We start from the raw sequence: 13,027 nt of genomic DNA, 5'->3' as shown, positions 1-13,027 counted from the left end.
TTGAAAGGGGAGAGACCTGCTCTAAAGTCTAGACCATATCGGGGCTTCATTTTATAATTCCTCTTCCCCCAACCTCCGTCTTGAACCTCCTTCCCACCTCCCACCCCATCCCATCCCTCTAGATTGTCACAGAGCACCGATTTGAGCCCCCTGCATCACAGAGCGAATTCCCACTGGCTATCTAATTTTACACATGGTAATGTATACGTTTCCAAGCTACTCTCTTGTCCCACCCTCTCCTTCCCCTACTCTGTCCACAAGTCTGTTCTCTGTGTCTGCATCTCCATTGCTGCCCTGCAGGCAGGCACAGTGGGGTCTCTTAACCTTGGCACTATTGACTTTGGGGGTAGATCACTTTTGTTGTGCAGGCTGCTCTGTGTATCGCGAGATGTGCAGCTGCATCTCCAGCCTCTACCCACAAGACGACAGGAGGACACACCCCTTCCTGGCTGTGACAACCCGAAATGTCTCTGCACACAGCTGATGTCCCCTGGGAGGCCAGAATCATCCCTAGCTGAGAACCATTGGATTAGACCGATAAGATCTATTCTTCGGCTCTGAACAAAATTTAGTACCTGGAGCTTTAACTCAGAAGCTTCCTTTGTCAGAGAATGCTTCCTTCTCCTGATGTCTTCTTCCTAGCCTGTAGAGTGAAGATGGAGGTCAAAGTCACAGTTCTCCATGACAGATTTGCAGTACTACAGCCTAGTCCGGAGTTGGGTCTCGTCCTTCCTCTGAGATCAAATGATCCTAACAAGCCCTCTGATCTCGCAGTCTCAGTGTCCCCACCTGTGAAGTATGGACGAGGCCCATTCCACCAGCATGGATGGCTGAGATCCAGACACTGTGGTGCCCTGTACGTGGTGGAGAACCTTGCTGTGTGTACACTTCTCTTGAGCCAGGGCAGGCTGGGACCAGTCCCAGGCCGGAGCACCCAGCCTGCTACCAAGTCCTTTGCTGTCAGCTTAACTCCTTCACAGCCTGCCTCACACATTTAGAAAGAGCCTGGAGAAAGACTTCGCTGGTGGTCCAATGGTTAACAAAGACTGCATGCTTTGATCCCTGGTAGGTTTGATTCCTGGTTGGGGAGCTAAGATCCCACCTGCCATGTGGCACGGCCAAAGGACTTTTCAAAAACAAAAATAGGAAGAGTCATGAGACCATTCTCTCCATGACAGGAACACAGGGGCTCTGGGGTCAGTCGGGCCACACTCAGCCCCTGGCCCCACCATTGCCCCTCTGGGTCCCCCACTGCCCCTCGGGTCCAGGGCTGGGCAGCCGCATGCTTCTTCTCCTCCCCTGTGAAAGCAGGGTTAACAGTCCCCTCTTCAAGAGGTCTTGGCAGGGATGAAGTGGGGCAACACATGTTAACAGTTCCCAACACACAGCAGGTTCAGGGACATCGCAAACCATCACATCTGGGTCAGTCAGAGTGACAAGCCCAAGCTGCAGAAGGCAGGGACCAGAGCAAACACAGCCCTTGACTCAGGCAGAGTTGACCAGGCAGTGCTTCGCTGCAAAGTACAAGAACAGCTCCACCGCCCATGGGGCTCCTATGCAGCAGCACATTAGACACAAGTCAGTGTAAGTCAGCTCGCTGAGCACCTGGGTTTCCAGAACCAGGAAATGTCAGCCCTGAGAGACAGTCAGTGAGCATCTCCATTGGCAGTTCCAGACTGTCGGTGTTTTTTTTTTTTTTTTTAGGTAGAATAAACATGTTTTATTGACAATGGATGTTGTATTTATAACATCTTGTCAGCTTATATCAAAGCAAATTAAGCCATAATGTTGTATAAGATCATCTGCTATCTTACTTGTGAAGTGCTCCTTGATCTTTGCAGTTAGAATTACTTCCTCTTTTCTCTTTTACCCAATGCCGATCGTTAGAATTTATGATCTATAAAAATGCCTCATGCTTTTCTCACATGCTTCCTATGAGATTATGAGCTCTGTAGTAGTATTATTACGTTTTACTGTTGTGGTAGTTGCACAGTGTGAGAACTTACTCCTGGTTGCTCAAATGTTTTAGCTGAATATGCTGCTGCTGCTGCTGCTGCTAAGTCGCTTCAGTCCTGTCCGATTCTTTGCGATCCCATGGACTGCAGCCTACCAGGCTCCTCCATCCATGGGATTTTCCAGGCAAGAGTACTGGAGTGGGGTGCCATTGCCTTCTCAGTGTCAGTGTTTTTAAAAGCCAGATAATTTTCTTTCAAACCAAGACATTTGTTCCCCCAGAGAGTATACAGCTAGCAAAGACTGTGGCTAAGAGCTAGGGGTAGGTGCAGAGCAGAGCTGGGTGGAATTCTCTGGGGTCTCCCCAAGGGGCCCTCGGACTCAGGGACACACAAGTCCGGAAGCATTTACTACAACGTCTAGATTTGGCATCCAATTTGCTTCTGCGTTCTCTTCCTCTGAGAACCTTGGTTCTTAACAGCATTGACATTTATCCTGTGGTACACATTCACATGGACTTCCCTGGTGGCTCCGTGGTAAGAGAATTCGCCTGCAGCGCAGGAGATGCACGTTCGATCTCTGGGTCAGGAAGATCCCCTGGAGGAGGGCAGTCAACCCACTTCAGTATTCTTGTCTGGAGAATCCCATGGTCAGAGGAGCCTGGTGGCCTGCAGTCCATGGGGTCACAAAGCGTCGGACACGCCTGAAGCGACTGAGCACACACGCACACACATGCACACATGTCACCGTTTCAGAATCACAACACCCACATCAGCACCACGGAGACAGGCACTGAAAGCAATCTTCGTGGGTCCTTAGGAGGCTTAGTGTCACCAAGTTGTGACATCCAGGCACTCAGCAGAGGCTGTTCTTCTCTGGGTATTTATGTCACTACATTGATATGCAAACTTTTATTTAACCGGTGTGTTGTAATTAATGTTGTAGATTGCTTTGCTGGGTTTTTTTTTTAGTTACCTTCATTTTTTAAATTTATATGAAATATGTGCACAGCTCCAAAATTAGCACCGTGCAGCAAGGCACATTCAGAGAGGTCCAGCTTCCATGCCTGGGTCCCCCCCTCCACCCATCTTGGCTCTCCCTCCTCCCTTGGGCAACCCTTTAAGAATAGATGTTTGGCTATCATACACAGAATGGATAAATATCAAGATCCTACTTATCTAGCATGGGAAGCTGTATCCCGTATCTTGGGATAAACTATACCGGAAAAGAATACGAAAAAAGAAAATACACGTATAACCGAGTCACTTTGCTGTACAGCAGGAACTAACACAACATTGTAAATCAATTATACTACAATAAAATAAAAGAAAGAAAGAAATGTTTGGTTTACTCTAGCATTGTTTCTTTGTGAAAAATAAGCAAATATATCTTTTGAGTCTGTTTATACACAGAATACGAAGAAGGCAATGGCACCCCACTCCAGTACTCTTGCCTGGAAAATCCCGTGGACGGAGGAGCCTGGTGGGCTGCAGTCCATGGGGTCGCTGAGAGTCCTACACGACTGAGCGACTTCACTTTCACTTTTCACTTTCGTGCATTGGAGAAGGAAATGGCAACCCAGTCCAGTGTTCTTGCCTGGAGAATCCCAGGGACGGGGGAGCCTGGTGGGCTGCCGTCTATGGGGTCACACAGAGTCGGACATGACTGAAGTGACTTAGCATAGCATAGCATAGCATACACAGAATATGGAGCTTCCCAGGTGGGTTTGATCCTCTGGGTCAGGAAGATCCCCTAGAGGAAGATATGACAACCCACTCCAGTATTCTTGCCTGAGAAATCCCATGAACAGAGGAGCCTGGTGGGCTACAGCCCAAGGGGTCACAAACAGTCAGACATGATTGATCATACCCTGAATAGGTATATGTCATGTATATATAAGCATATTTTAAACATATATAATATATACAGAATTTTTAGTTAGCATGTTGCATAAGCACCATGCTTTTCTCTCAGTGTACCTTGAAGATCTCTTTCACAGCAGAATGTGGAGGTTTTTCTTTTTCCTAAAATCAGCACCTACACCCCTTTCATTCTGACAGGTAAGGACGCTGGCCCAGAGCATTTTATCTGTCCACTGTGCCAGGGTGTGGGGAGTCCAGGGGGCCAAAGGTCCAGACCAGGCCTTTTTCTACTAATATTACACTAGTCCAGGGCCCACTGAGACAAGAGGTCTTTCCAAGCCTGCAGGCTGGAGCCCTGTCTGTGCAGTCCTGTCTCTTGCCCCAGGCGGAGGGTCAGAGCCCCATGGGGACCTTATCCAGACCATAGTCCAGGGGACTCATCCCCAGGCCCCAGAATGGGGGCTAAAAAAAGGGTTAGGCAAGCCCTGAGTCCAACATCTCCCTGCACGGACTAGCAGCCTGAGGCCGGAAAAAACCCCAGGCTCCCTTCACTGACCCTGATCATGTCTCAGTCTCTGCCGGAGGAAGGGCCCGTCCCCCAGGGGCCGCAGAGCGTGGGAATGGACCCCAGGAGACTGGCTGTGCCCTCCCATGCCGTGTGGCCCTGGGCCAACTGCCTAACAGCCCTGAACCCTGGGGCCTGCATGTGTCAAACGAGGCTCCCACAACCAGACTTCATGGCTGGCTGAGCCAGATGGCTGAGAACTGGAGAGGAGCGTTTCCCCGCACGCAATGGTCGTTCTATAAACCTCAGCCATGGTGTCTTCCGATGTGGCGCATTCAGGACGCAGCCAAACAGAGGAGAAACATCAGCCACCTGAAAGCCAGTGTTGGGGTAGGGTGGGAGTGGGTACCAGTCAGGGAGCAGGGGTCATCTCCCCACACCGCTTCCTTGTCCCTGAAGGAGGCCTGCCTCTGCTCAGGGCTGGGACCCCGCCCTGATTCACCCCGAGGAAAAGCCTCCAATAGAAGAGGTGACAGAAGCTCTTGGGAGTCCCCTGGACCTGAGCGACCAGGACAAGGCCCTGCCAAGGCCCCAGCTGCCCTCCCGTGACCATTTCTCCATGAGCAGATCCAGTAGAGGAGGAGCACCAACGCTGTACCCTCCAGTCCCTCCCTCTCTTGGTTGATAATTCCTGGTGGCCTCCATGCTCCCAAAGCCCTCCTGCCAGACTTTCTATTCTTATGGTCACTTTGGCCTCTTACTTTTGTCCTGGGGGACGGGCAAGGGAACTATTGTTACCCTGGCTTTGCAGACGGGAAAACCAAGGCTCAGAGGCCACCAAAATCAAAGAGTCAGTAGGAAACGCAGGAAGGGAACCTTGACTTTCCCTCTCCAGGGACATATTCGGAAAGCCCCCAGAACTATCTGAGTCTCAGCGTCTCTTATCTATAAGATTGCGTGCAGGTGTGCTAGGTCACTTCAGTCATGTCTGACTCTTTGTGATCCCAGGGATCCCGTAGATCCCTCCAGGCTCCTCTGTCCATGGGATTCTCCAGGCAAGAACACCGGAGTGAATTGCCATGCCCTCCTCCAGGGGATCTTCCCAGCCCAGGGATTGAACCCAGGTCTCCTACGTCTCCTGCTTTGGCAGGTGGGTCCTTTACCACTAGCACCACCTGGGAAGCCCATCTGTAAAGTTAGACAATCTCAAAATCCCTTCTAACACTCAACCCCTCAGATTCAAAGAGTCAAAGAACTTGGATTTCCTTCCTCTCCACAATCTGTGTCAGCCCCTTTGTAGGAGGGTAAGGGGGCGGTCTCTCCCTGCAGAGAACCTGGGCCGACTCTGGGACCCATACCTGGTGGGAACAGTGGCTGCCTTGGTCGGGTCTGCAAGTGTTCGACCCTCCGTGGCTCTTTGTCACCTGCCCAGGGAGGCCAGCATGCAGGGACACGACAGAGCATCTCAGACCCTCCTCAGACCCTCACAGAGCGCTGCTTCCTGCCCTTTGGGTGTGGGGTGAGGGATTTCACCTCTGTATTCTGTTATGTCACAAGTTCTCTTTCACTCTTTCTTTATAGAACAGAGAATTTCATGGGAAATTTTTTTTTTAATTTATTTTGTTGAAGTATAGAGACTGTATGGGCTTCCTGGGTAACTCTCCTGTCTGCAATGCAGGAGACCCTGGTTTGATTCCTGGATCGGGAAGTCCCCTGGAGAAGATATTGGCTACCCACTCCAGTATTCTTGGGCTTCCCTGGTGGCTCAGACAGTAAAGAATCTAGACCTGCATTCGATCCCTGGGTTGGGAAGATCCCCTGGAGGGCATGGCAACCCACTCCAGTATTCTTGCCTGGAGAACCCCATTGATAGAGGAGCCTGGCAAGCTACAGCCCACAGCTTCACAGAGTCAGACACGACTGAGTGACTGAGCACACATAGTGAATGTATAATGTTAATTTCTACTCTTCAGCAAGGTAATTCAGTTATACATACGTATACATGCTTTTTCGTATTCTTTTCCAGTATGATTTATCCCAGGATATTGAATATAGTTCCCTGTGCTATACAGTAGGAGCTTGTTCTTGTAGGAAATGATTTACTGAAGGTAAAATTAAGATCCTAACACTTGGAACTTCTCTGGTGGGCCAGTGGCTAAGACTCTGATCTCCCAGTGCTGGGGCCTGGGTTCGATCCCTGGTCAGGGAACTAGATTCCACATGCCTCAACTCAGTTGGCACACCACAGCTGAAAGACCCCCTGTGCTCCAACTAAGACCTGATGCAGATAAAATAAATAATAAATAAACATTAAAAAAAAAAAAAAGATACTAGTTCTTGACCTCATCGATTCCCAGTGGGGAGTCACTGAGTACACACTCAGAGGAGTTGGCCCAGATCTGCGCACAGCGGGTCCTCTTGGGACCAAGAGCCTCTGTGTGGGCATTTAGCCCAGTGCTGACTGTCTGAATACTCAGCACACTCTGGAGTTGGCGGGGGGCTCCCAGTTTTTCAGATCAGGAAACGCCCAGATTAATTCAAACCCTCTTGAAGTCACAGATAGTGGGCGGCAAAGCTGATATCTGAACAAAGTGACTGCAGGGGCTTCCCTGGCAGTCCAGGGAACTAGACCCCACAAGTCACATGGTTCGGCCAAAAAAAAAAACAAGCCAAAAAAAAAGTGACCAGAAATTATAGGACTTTCACCGTCTGTCGCCCAGAGGCAGTGTCTTGGGAAGGCTGGACCCGGGTTCTCCCTTCAGTGGTCCACACTCCTGGGACCCCATCTCCAGGCTTTGCCTTCCTCTCCATCAACCAGTTCTGCCCCTGCCTGCCAAAGCAAAGACACCTCCTCAGACACACAGAATCATGGAGTGAGCAAGACAGATACACCTTCCTCCTGGGGCCCCATTCATTTCATGTTATAATTTTCAAGTCTAAATGTGTATTTTTTCATTTGCCAGGTAAGTTGTGAAATTATATGACTATTCAGCCCACCCTGCACCCTCCTATTTTTCTGTGTATCTAATATACAAAAGAATAATAAAAATCACTCTTTTCAGTATCAGATGCTTTCCAGGCATTGACTAAGGGGCATGGGGGTCAGAGAATTCACCCCAAATTTTACACCTATTGAGGGGGGCAGCGTGGGATTCCATCCAGTCTCCTTGGACCCCAAGGCCATGGTTACCCCGCTCTGCCTCTACTTCCCCCTGTAGAGAACCCTTTTAGAGGCCTGGGTTTGTCTGCTCCCCCCATCCCAGGCTCCCCAGCCTGGTACTTAATTACACTTGTGGAAAGGCTTCAAGCAGACATGAAAGGGATCAGCAATATGGAATTTTCCACACATGGGCCTCCCGTCTGAAAGCTCTATCTATCTATTTATCATCTATTAATTTTTTTTTTAAAGAAGGTAATTGACTCTCCCAACAGAGCTCGGAGGCAGGTGGAGACAGTCTTTCCTTTTTTCTTAGGAAGAAAGGAGCCTAGAGACACAGACTGGGTGGTTTTCTTGGGGGATTGGTGTTTGAGCATGATCTAGAACATAGGGTGGTAAGAGCTCATTTTTCCTGCAAGACACCTGATCCCAGCCCTTGCCTCAGTTTCCCCTGTGGTTACCTCTCAGATCTGCAAAGGGGAGTTAGAGTGTCACCAAGCACTCCTCAGAGCTCAAGCTAAGGCCAGGAGAGAATTCTGGAGTTAGTCCTGGAGTCCTTGTCTCGTATGTTAAACTGGAGTGGTGACATTCACCTCATGGGGTGGTCAAAGGATTCCAGGACATAGTTCATGCACAGTCCCCAGCCCAGGCCCTGGTACACTTATTAGAGACTCTTATTATTATTAACATTTGCTGGTCTATGACTGAAATCTGTAATTATCATGCTGCATTGATTATTGGTAGGGAGAAAATATGGTATAATTTTTAAAAATTATATAAATTATCTTCTAGACCTTTTTCCTCCACTTTCTATGACTATATCTGCCTTTGTTTCTGCTTGTATGGAAATTAAGTTTTTGCCTTTTCCTGCAAAATTATCTTTTATAGCCTACTGGATTATGATAATAATACTTTGTACTTTCACAGAACCTTTTATCCGGGAATCTCAAAGCTCTTCATAAACTTTAATTAATTCTTGCAACAAGCCCCATGAGGTAGGTAAGTATTATTATCCCCATTTTACAGATAAGGAGAGCGAGACATTGAGAAGTTAAGTAATCCGCCAAAGGCCTCAAAGCAGTCAGAAGCTAAGTCTGAACAAGACCAAAGAATGCCTGTCTCGGGCCTCGCTTGGCCCACTGGGGCTGCCCTGCTGGTCTCCCTCAGCCCCAGGGCATGATTGATGGGGAGGCCTCGATCAATTGCAGGGCCCCTGTTAAATATATGTTGGACAGCTTACAGGCGTTATGGGGAATTATGTAGGCTGACTCACTTGGCCCCTGGGTACTGGCCTATCTTCAGGTAAGCTGAGCAAAGCCTGCAAACCCACTTCTTAGATCAGGATGCTCCTGTTACAAAACTCCATTTCCCCCAGATCTGGACTCAAACAAAACATCTGCTCTGTGCCAGACAGTGTACTAGTGGCTTTCTTTTTGGCCTGTGCCATCTCTTCTGACTTTATTCCTCTGGCAACTGTATGAGTGACTACTGTTATCCCCATTTCATAGATGAGGACAGTCGAGGCTCCGAAAGTGAAGTGGCATATCCAAGGTCACCCAGTGGAACTGGGGTTACACACCAAGTTCTGGCTCGAGGATGGGTGATCTTTTCACATCCCACCTGATACCTGGTGTCCAGTTATGTGGCAGGGAGGGTAATTGATCCTACAAGGGCATTTCCAAGGGGTGATGGTAGATGATCACGCTAATAGCTTCTGTTCTTAGATGGGTCAACTCACAAGGGACTCTCCTGGGAAGTTCTGATTGTATGCAAGATTTCAGAAAGGAGTATGGTTCCTCCAGAGACCCCGTCCACAGGACTGGAGGCGGCAGAAGGCTCCCATTGTCTGCTGATCCCATCTCACCTTTCCTGACTCCATGGCCTCTCACCCCTGGCAGCAAAACTCCTTCCCGCAGGCCTGAGACATCAGAGAGACTCCAGAAGCTTCGCTTTCTTTCCTCCAAAGTGACGACTGAAGTCAGACAAGCCTGGATTTGAATTCTGGTTCTGTACTCATTCATGGCTAATCTCGGGCAAGCCCCAACCCCTCCCCGCGCCTCAGTTTCCTCACCAGCAGAGGAGCTGCCCCAAGGATTCAGTGTTAATGAGCACAATGCATGAAGCACGGGGTCGGGCATACAGTAAGTGCTTAGTAAACGTCCGTGCCCGCTCTGCCTTCCTCTTCGTGTCTGATCACTGCCCATATCCTACCTGGGTGACTCAGACTGGTGCTGACCGATTCTCTTCCTGTCCTAAGTGACAGCCACCCAAGCCCACCTCTCACCAATCTTGGATGTCACTCCTGTCCAGCCTTCCAGTCCTAATGTCCCAGGAATCCTCTGCCCTGATCACCTTGGAGTCACAAGTTCAGCTTCAGGAAACCAGGTAGGCCCTGGGTGAAGGATGCTCATACGGCCTGAAGAATTGGGCTTCTCTCAGGTAGGGCAAATCTGAGAGCAATGAACAGAGTTATCTACTGAAGGATAGCTTTGAAAAATAAGAATCTTTACACAGCAGCATTTAAGCTTTCAACAAGTTCTGAAATCCCTTTCTCTCTCCTTTTCCTGTGGGTTCCCCTTTGCTGCTGTTGTTTCTTTCTGCTCTTCAGGACACCTCCTTTCAGGCTCAGCTGTTGAATCTGAGTTTACTGTGAGGACCCCTTCCCCAGACGTGCTCAAGGTCTTGGTCAGCTAGGAATGAAAGGTTTCTCTTGGACTGGCCTTTCCTCTGCTCCCGCCACAAACAGGCTAGGTGGCTTGGCCTGCTTTCCCCCTTGCGGAGCACAGCAGGCTCAACCCTGCACAAGCCATTGAGGCCGCGTGGCCTGGAGCCTGTCAGGCACCTCGAGGAAGTGGGGGGCGCCTGTGGGAGGGGGCATCTGGCAGCAGGAGCAGGGAGCCCGTGAGAGGAGCCAGTGTTGCCAGAGGTGCCCTAAGGATGGCCCCCATCACTGAGGCTGGAGGGCAAGTCCCCAGAAGCTGTCTTATTATTATTATTTATTTTTTTTAATTATTTTTTTTAATTTTTGACTTGGTCTATTTTAACCACAACATTGCAATTTCACAACTTTGAAAGAAAAACTTTTAATTTAGTAGAAATTCTTTTTTTTTTATAGTTTATCTCTGTCTTTATTTTTTATTTTTTACCATGAGGTACTTTAGTTATTTTCAGTATTCATCCCACTTGCATAATATCTAAGACAGAACTATGTCATACCAGCTTCTTTCAAGAAGCTGTCTTGAAGCAACTTTGGGCAGGCATGTTGGAACCTGGGGCTTCCCAGGTGACGCAGTGGTAAAAAACCCACCTATCAATTCAGGAGACCCGGGTTCGATCCCTGGGTTGGGAAGATCCCCTGGGGGAGGAGGAAATGACAACCCAGTCCAGTGTTCTTGCCTGGAGAATCCCATGGACAGAGGAGCCTGGTGGGCTACAGTCCATGGGGTCCTCAGGCAGCCAGGTCACTGTGCCCCTTAGACCAGGCATCCTGGGCCACTGCCTGCTGGACAAGCCCGGTGGCCGCTCTCCCCCACCCCCGACTAGACAGTGTGTCCCACAGCTCAGGGACTAGGAAGGCGTGTCCCAGCAGTGGCCTGTCCATTAACAGAAGCATGGAGTCTCCAGGTGACCAGCCCTCAGAGGAAAACAGCATACATGGCTACCATACTGGCCCCAGACAGACTCTGACATGTGATGCCCGCAGCCTTGGAGAGCTGGGGTTGGTCACCTGCCTGCTTATAGCCATCTGGGGTCTTTGGCTCCCCGATAAAATTTCTATCCCCTCGGCCTCCCTACCTGGGTTGGCCTGAGCCAGTCCCTCGAGCCCTGACCAGTGGGGAGTGTCTGGGCCTCGAAAGGCAAGGACCTGGCCATGGTTATCCCCACCCAAGTCCAGCCCCTGAGGGCCCTGTCCTCTCCCATTCTCTGGGCCATCTGCCTTTCTTATTTAAAGAGATGGACTTCCCTGGGAGTCCAGTGGTTAAGAATCCACGCTCCTAAGGCAGGGAGCTGGATTTGATCCCTGGTCGGGGAGCTCAGATCTCACATGCCATTTGGCAAGATCAAAAAATTAAAATAAATAAAGGGTAGCAGCTTTCGAACTGTGGTGCTGGAGAAGACTCTTGAGAGTCCCTTGGACTGCAAGCAGATCAAGCCAGTCAATGTTAAAGGAAATCAAGCCTGAATATTCATTGGAAGGACTGATGCTAAAGCTGAAGCTCCAATACGTTGACCACTTGATGTGAAGAGCCGACATATTAGAAAAGACTCTAATGCTGAGAAAGATTGAAGGTGGGAGGAGAAGGAGATGACAGAGGATGAGATGGTTGGATGGCATCACCGACTCAATGGACGTGAGTTTGAGCAAACTCGGGGAGATGGTGAAGGACAGGGAAGCCTGGCGTGCTGCAGTCCACGGGGTCGCAAAGAGTTGGACACGACTGAGTGACTGAACAACAGCAACAATGGAAGGACTTCTGTCCATGCCCCAGCCCTTTCTAACCCCTGCTCTGCCTCACATATGTCCTGACCCTTTCTACGCTGGGCTGCAGACCTTATCTCCCCTACTAAGAGCCTCACGTTTGAAGCAGAAACATCATATTATTAAGATGCACATGCCACTCACTCCCCCCTCCCCTACCCCTCACAGGACCCTTTCCTTCATCATGTGGTGGGGAGCAAAGTGTGGAGGACACAGCAGGGTCCCCAATCCTCCCCACAGACAGGTTCCTCCCAGTTAGACATGCAGTCATGCTAGTCATGGCTGGAGCGACCAGGGGCTCACTGCTTAGGAGCTGGGCTCTGAGACTGGCTAGATGGACACGGGGACTGTGGAACTAATTTCTTTTTTTCAGAGGATGGATTGTGTTATTTGTAGCAAAGGCAGCCCACCTGTTGCTTTTCCGTCTCATGCAGCACTCAGCAGCTCCCCGCTTCTGGAATGGAGAGTGGGCTATAATAAGGTTTTGTTTGAAAGTTGTGTGTGTGTATTAAACACTCAGTCATGTCCAACTCCTTGCGACCCCATGAACTGCTGCTTGCCAGGCTCCTTTGTCCATGGAATTCTCTAGGCAAGAATACTGGAGTGGGTTGCCATTTCCTTCTCCATTTGAAAGTTAGTTATTTGGAATTTGAGGTGTGTTTTACTATAGACACACTACTGTGAAAGTTGCCCAAAATAACCCACAAAACCAGGTTAGCCCGTGTGTTTTGAAGCACTGCACACTTATCAGCTGCCAGTGATAGAAAAGAATGGCCCGAGAATATCAACAAGACCTTGTCTGTGCGTCCAGATGGGTCCAATCTAACCAGTGGATGGAGACCTCATTAGCTCCCTCTCACCTGCTCTCACAGTACCTCCAGCCCTCCATGTCTGCCCCGTGTTTCTCTCTGGGAAACTCGGGCTGTGGGTTCTGGTGTGCCAGACAGCTGAGAATGTTAAGCTCATTCTGAGCTTAACTGAGAAAGTTAAGAATGTTAAGCAAGCTGACTTGAGGCTCCTTGAGCAGTCTGTCTTCCTCTGGCAGCGCCACCTTGAACTTCATGACCCCT

This window comes from Bos grunniens, chromosome 11, assembly GCF_055505025.1.
Source record: "Bos grunniens cultivar Pamir isolate PY7600 chromosome 11, Bosgru_T2T1.0, whole genome shotgun sequence".
NCBI lineage: Eukaryota > Metazoa > Chordata > Mammalia > Artiodactyla > Bovidae > Bos > Bos grunniens.
The sequence above is the reverse complement of the archived record's forward strand: the minus strand, read 5'-3'. Positions refer to the sequence as shown.